This window comes from Falco cherrug, chromosome 5 (assembly GCF_023634085.1).
Source record: "Falco cherrug isolate bFalChe1 chromosome 5, bFalChe1.pri, whole genome shotgun sequence".
Taxonomy (NCBI): Eukaryota; Metazoa; Chordata; class Aves; order Falconiformes; family Falconidae; genus Falco; species Falco cherrug.
Window position 1 is genome coordinate 64040674 of NC_073701.1, and position 7069 is coordinate 64047742.

General features: G+C 48.2%; 1 protein-coding gene across 3 annotated transcripts in view; it reads right to left on the reverse strand.

Moving 5' to 3' along the window:
• PRKCQ (protein kinase C theta) overlaps positions 1 to 6784 on the reverse strand; it is a 65225-nt gene extending 58441 nt beyond the window's left edge. The window contains exon 1 of one of the 3 annotated variants that reach the window (XM_014285790.3): positions 6497 to 6784. The gene's annotated coding sequence lies outside the window, so the exon portion shown is untranslated. Of the gene's footprint in view, positions 1 to 3932; positions 3950 to 4377; positions 4496 to 6496 lie in introns of those variants that run through there. The other 2 variants (XM_055712161.1, XM_055712162.1) reach the window with 2 other exon arrangements.
• Between the last annotated feature and the right edge of the window lie 285 nt (positions 6785 to 7069).

Consider the following 7069-nt stretch of genomic DNA (forward strand, 5'->3'; position numbering starts at 1 on the left):
CTACAGCACAGTGCTCAGCCCTGTTATTTTATTAACACAACCAGTAACTCCAGACACACAGTAATGACCAGGATATGCTTCTTCTCAGGACCATGTTCAGTGGCTCACACTAGCTACCAGGTAGAGCTGTGCATCCTGCCCAACAGGAAGGAGCGGGCAGCAGGTCCCAATCCTTTGCTTAACACCAAAGATGGTCCAGCAAGGAAAATAAATATCACTGGGGGAATGTGATCTAGACATCATTTATCTAGTTTGGACTGGGACTTGATTCGTGCTACATAAGATGAATATTTGGGTTCACCAAGTTCACTTGGATCTCTAGAGACTTTCACCTTTCACCCTGAAAGCACACAGTGGCTCCCCATTGCTCACAAGGTCAGAGTTTGAGGAACAGGCAAGCTTGCATTATTGCAGAGTCTGAGTGGGTCCACCCTGGTTCTGTACGGCCTCCATTCCTTGACGAAGCAATAGGCAGAAAGGTTTTATGCCTCATAGACCACCCAACAGGAGGTAATTAGCTCATTCTGTCCCAGGCACTTCTTCTGCAGGGTTATCTTGCTTTCTTACACGGAACGAGGATGCTCTTGCCTTAGCTGTTCTGGCAAGGTGTGTAAGCGTGAATCCTCATACCCAGGAATGACGCTAACAAAGCCAAGGAAAGAGCCAAATCTTAAACTGAAGAGCACTTCTGTACAATGTGCCAGACCTCAGCGCAGGTGAATCTCTAGCTTCTGCAGTAGGGAGGAATGTACTAGCCGCCCCCAGCCCCACACCCACCTTTCACTATATACCTATCCATCTTCTACCCACCTCATTGTACCCAGCACCTCCTTCTTAGGCTGTTGGTCTACACAGGGATTTTCCTGCCCCAGATTGCTGTCGTGATGAGGCTGAGGTTTACCCTACCTCCTCCACTCAATGATCCACTTCTGCAGGCACGCCTGCATCTTCTCCTATGTTACCACCAGTGCCTGGAATGACCTTTTCAAACCAGTTTCAAACACGATTTCCCTGTCTTTCTAAATTATAAAACCCTCCATGAGCAGTAGGTGGTGAGCTGGTGGGTTTTGTTGCCATAAAAAATTCTGTCAAACACATTTGATACAGAACCACTTTTTCAACTTAAAAGAATTAAATATTTTCTGAAGAAAAGCGATGGTTTTTGCTCTAGGAACACGAGGTGCAAAATCTGAAATGTTTTGATTCAGCCAACCTATCATAATGCCTCATGGAAACTACAGATAAGGTTCCCTCATATCGTCATTCTTTCTGTCAACCAGGTTTATCCACAGGACCACCACATCTTCCATGAACGCTGCTCCCAGTAACACTGAGAACGGAGCCAACACCTTTCTGTCACACCTAAAGAGGTCACGGTGCACCATGGAAGCTTCCGGAAAGCAACTGAATGGAAAAGCATGTACCATCTCTAACTAAATTCCTACAACACAGAATAACAGCATTCAGAATAAGAACATTTTTGTTATGGACCAAAATATTTCCATTAAAGAACCAGAAAGACCTGAATATTTTCTGTGTTTTCGAAAGGAAAACACTTTTATATCTCTTGTCCTCTAAAACCAACTGAATCTGTAACCCTGAGGCTTCCAGCTTAGACGCTGCTCTTCTAACACCTTACGGGAGCATGTCACTATGCCCATGAAGAGCTGCTGTCTTGCAACACACGAGGTTGCAAGACTTCCTCCTTCCTTCCATCTCCTTCTTTCACCATTTCTACTTCCATATGTACCATGCTTTTGCTACCTTTGCTATAACTCATTCTTACGTACATTGCAAACTCTTTAGGATCAACTTCTATTTTTATGTATTCATGCACTATCTCATCCTCAGCTCCTGGTCAGGGCAGTTGGAATTATGGAGACCATCCTCCTACTGTCATGTTTGCTGATAATTATAGCGTGCTTAGTACAGAAAGGTTTTTATTGCCAGCTTTGAATTCCTTTACATATCATGGAAGATGTTCCAGCCATCTCCTATAGGCACCTCTCTCTGATCTCACAACAAATTATTTCCTTTAAGTGCTAATGGTCTGGAAACCCTGGATGAAAACTGGATTTTTCATCATTGTAGGTGCCTTGTCTATGCTAGGAGATGATTTCAATGCAGCAATACTTTGATAAAATAATACATACTTCTCAGAAAAAAAAAAAGACACTTCTTATAACTGCTTTTTCTGTTTTTCCTGTTTGTAGTCAGCGAGGATAAGATGCAGGGTGAGTTGCAAATAAAAAAATTATGCCATGAAAGATATAATTTCTCCATGAAGAGTCTCTTCTGCTCCTGGAGAAGTGATGTCACCTCCTGATGGAAAGGTAACACTGTTGGGTAAAGTTCACGGCCTGATTTCTGGATCCCCTGAGGCTGTTCACCGTTCTGCTGGCCAGGCGCCTCTTGTTGCCTGCAAGCCCCTCGCAGGCAGTTCACAGCTACTTTCTCCATAATCTTTGTGCAAAGCACAGAGGTTTTACCCCTGTTTTAGAGCCAAGCCCAGACTGACATGCAGATCAGGTCCTTGACAGCTTAGAGACAGAGCATCAAACATCTGTAGGTTAAAACTTTTGGCCACGGAGGAAAAGCATCACAGAGGACACAGCACAACGGGCTCCTGTGATGAGCTGAACCCAGCGGCCCCGCTCTCCCCATTGACCTGGCAGGGTGAGGATGCCCTAAAATGGTCTCAGCACTAAGACTCCCTTCACTTCCCCCATGAAATGGTGAGTTCAGCAGACGTAACAGAAATCACAGGAGCAGCAGAATCAGGCTGAGTAGGACACACAGATGGCCACAAGATTCGTAACGTCCCCGTTTCACTTGTTTATCAATTGGAAATTTTTTTGTCTTTTAGGGTTGGTGTTTCCTGTGCATCTGCTCTGACTGTATTGTTGTGTCTCCTGGAGATAAGTGGGACACTTGCACTTGACAGCGGTAAGGAAAAGGGAATACACTTCTTCTGAATGAATGCCAAGGAAATTAAAAGATGTAATAATAGAGGCAGTTGATTACTGAGAAGCAATCCAGCCCCAAACAGGTCAAATGTGATGTGGAAATGACCATTCACAAACCCCAGAAAAATACGGCATAGAGCTCTATCATCTGTAAATCTTAGGGTTCTTTACAGTTCAGATAAATATCAAGAAATTCACTTAGAGATAACTGAACCCTACATCCACACTGCACACATGGCATCGTGGTGAGAAAGACAGTTACGTGAAAGCTGCACCATTTTCTTTTCATCCTGCTCCGGGTACATCCTACACAACCGTATGCTTCTTCCATTCAGCATTTCTGCCCCAAAGGAGCAGACACAGGCAAGTATTCTTACACATTGGTGGAAGTAAAAATATCCCACAACAGGATGGCACAACTCTGCCCCAGCAAGCTGCTCCAAAGCAACGGTGTTGCTACAAGGTATGATACAAACCAGAGGAATTATCTGTTGCTATAACAGCTGTGTGTAATTTGTAAAGCAGTCTGGGTTCATTTCACACACATCATCAGCATCAATAAACGTTTCTACTGCTAGATGTGATCTGGTTGGTAGTGACAAATTAAAAATCTCCAACAGGCCTGATAAATCACTAAATTAACACAAACAAGTAACGATACAAAAAGCACTTTGCAATTGGCTACAGGGAACGGTCTATAGTTCATGCTGCCTGTGCCAATGTTTTCCTTCCAGCCAGACCTACGACCAGGAGTCAGATGCTCCAGTTAGGATGCAAGTGCAGGCAAACAGAGAACACCACCACGGAATGGAAACAAACTGTCACAGCGAGCTCGCGGGCTAACACAGACTGCCTTCTGATGTCGAGCACGAACGTGAGCTGGTGGACAAGTCTGTGTGAGAGCAGGCAGAGAGCATATGAGTAACCCTGTGAGGGAACTGCGGACGCGGATGAAGCTGTAGGTACCTGTGATCAAGGCTCTGGTTAATCCTACAGACGATGGTGCACATACAGGTTTTGGATGTTCATACTACTGCATTTCTCTTCCTTTTCTGTTTTGAGAATCACTTGTTCGAAGCTCAGGCAAAGGACAACACTGCTTACACAGATTCTGGCTTCAGCAAAATGGGAAGCAAGAGCAGAATTTGCAGCCAAGTGTGTTAACTTCGATTGACAAACATATATGTAAACAGCCAAGAGCAGCTCCTGCAGGGCAGCTCTCCCAACAGTTAGTACTTTGCCTCCCTCCTAGGCTGCCACAGAGCTCTCCGCAATTAAACCCAGAGGGGAAGAAAAGAAACCAAAAAGTTGCTATCAGAATTTATATTCACCGTATCGCCCTCTTCAGAACAAAGGGGGAGGATATACAGAGACTAACCGGGAAAAGATGCCAAGGAGGAAAAAGAAAAACTTGCCATGCTGGGAAGCTAAGCTGCTGGGGCTCTCCTTCCTTCCATCCCTCCTTCCTCATCCCTCCTTCTAGGCCTTTCCTTTGAAACCCTCCACCTCTGACGTGATGGTGAGGCACACACCGCATCCGTGAGCAGCTCTGAGAGTCAACTGAGTGACTTTCTTTGAAAGGAAACAGACTTGAGGCAAGGGGAAAAAAAATTAGTTAGCTCCACCCTGGCAGTGTAATAACCCCCTGCTCATAGCTCTCCTAGCTGTGAAAAAAAAAAAAAAAAAGAAAAAAAAAGAAAAGTTTTACCCAGCGTAGCAGTGTGATTACAAAAAACAGCCTGGGCACAGGGGTGCTGCTGAGATGCAGGGTGGGGGGATCTGAATCTTGATGGGGCTTTGAAAAAAATCCCAAAGGACACGTAGAAGTGGGGAGAAAGTCTAACTAAACTCTGCTTTGCCTATGTCGCTGCAACTGTGGCATCGCCTTAAAGCAGCAAGTCTTTCAAGTCAAAAACTTCTGAGCATTACTTGCTTCATTCATCATGTGTCCTTGTAGAGGTTGGCCCAAAAGCCACGCAAGGAAAATGAGGGGTTCAGCATGGATTAGGGGAGCTTTGGCAAGTGAAGGCTGGTGGACGTCAAAGTCTTATGTCCAGCCTAGACACCAAAAAAGAGACAGAGGCAACAACCCAGAGCCTACACTGGGATCCACATTCAAGTCTGATGTCAGGAAATCACCTCTAATGTCCAGGACATCAGTTGTCTCAGGAAGCTGCTTGATGCCTTCAGCTGAATCCAGCCCTGCTCCACCACAACCAGGTGGGACAGGAGCCTCCTGGGAGCAAGTGCTCCTTGTTGGTCCCTCACCTTGGCTCCTAAAGCACATTCCTCAGAAACTCAAAAATGCCTGGTAGCCTCAACTGGGATGTGGAGTCCTTTCTTCAATCAAAAAAAAGGATAAAAAAATATAAAAACCACAAGTCCAGGACCTGAAGGATTTGGCTGTTTAAAAATAGAAAAGTCAGAACCTTGCCCTATTCACTGCAAATAGTTTTCTCCTCACCTTGCCTTTTCTTTTTTTTTTTTTTAAATAGCAAGTTCAGTGAAACTTTATTTCTTCCTGCCCTAGTAACCCTACTAAATAATCTGCTATTAGCATCACTCAGTTGAGTGGCTTTCAACTGCTTAAGTAATTTTCTTCGCTACTGTTGTTTCATGGGTGGAAATTGAAAAAGCGAGCCCATAAAAAGCTTTCCGCCCCTGCAAAGTTATCACACCACTGGAGATGACACAGAAGTACTGCGGTGAAGTTAGTGAAGTTGCATCGCAGTTACAATTGCAAAGGATCCCATGACATCCAAGAGTTTAACTTCATTAGCATTCCATAAAATCCCCCAGGTCTGAGGCCGAGCGGCCAGGCTGGGTTTCGAGCCTTCTCCTTGGCAGTGCCACGCCGCTGCGCAGGGGTAATGGGGACAGTCCCTCTCTCCTTACCGCTCAAACCTGCTTTCAAACTCATCACAGCGCCAGTGGGTAGAATATTACAAACTCGATTTGAAAACAATATACCCAGCCACTCACACCACATTGCCTCTACAGCTAGACTCCTCGCTGTCTGTTGCATTACATACTGATGTGACAAAGGAACACCTACAAAACATCACTGAACCTAGCAGGGGAAAGTATTTTCCCTTTCTATTTTCCCCAGTTTGTTTGCTGTGTTGAATAACACTTTGGCTGCAGTTGTTTTTAATTGTTTTTCTTATTTTCCCCTCTCCTTTGTATTGCATGAAGGAGATTGCACATAGGAGAAAACACTTTTTTAAAGGTAGGAAAATGTGATTATGAAAGCACAAACACTTGCAAAAGACATCAGGTGTAGGTCCTGCGAGAAATTTAAACTCTTAATTAAGGGGGGGGTGGGGGTGGTGGTGTGTGGGAAGCAAAAACCCAAAAGCTCTTTGGCTAAATGTCAAGTTGCCAGCCTTAATACCGGCAACAGCGCAAGCATCGATAGCTGAAGCCGAACGCCCCGAGCAGCGCCCAGGTACCGTGGAAACCTCCCAGCACCAGCAGCGCCCCGGACGCCCCCGCGCTGCCCCCGCACTCCCCCGCTCCGCAGGCGGTACCTGCTGCCCGCACGGCTCGGCGCAGCCCGGTGCACTCAAACCCGGCTCGGCTCGGCGCAGCCCGGTGCAGTTAAACTCGGCTCGGCTCGGCGCAGCCCGGCGTTCGGCTCGGCGCAGCCCAGTTCAGTTGAGTTCGGCGCGGCGCGGCGTAGCCCGGTTCAGTTAAACCCGGCGCGGCTCGGCGCGGCGCAGCCCGGCCTTGGCACGGCGTGAGCCCCGCTCAGCCCGGCTCTGCCGAGGCCCCGCCCGGCTCAGCCCGGCCCGGCCGGGCGCAGCGCAGCGCTACCCGCCGCCCCCGCCCCGCGCCCGCCGGGCCCCCCGCTGGGGCTGCCCTCGCCGCCTCTTCCTCCCCCTCCCCCTCGCCCTCCTCCTCCTCCTCCTCGGCGCCACCCAGCGCCGCGTGTCCCCCCCTCCCCGGGCCCGCCGGCCGCCCCCCCCGTGGTTACCCCCGCAGTCCCCGGGGCTGGGGCCGGCTGGGCGGTGGGCATCGTGCCGGCCCTGCGAGCTGCCCCGCTCCGGGGCCGGGCGCGCCCGCTGCCCTCTGCAGGCAGGGAAGCCGCGGCTGCGGGGCAA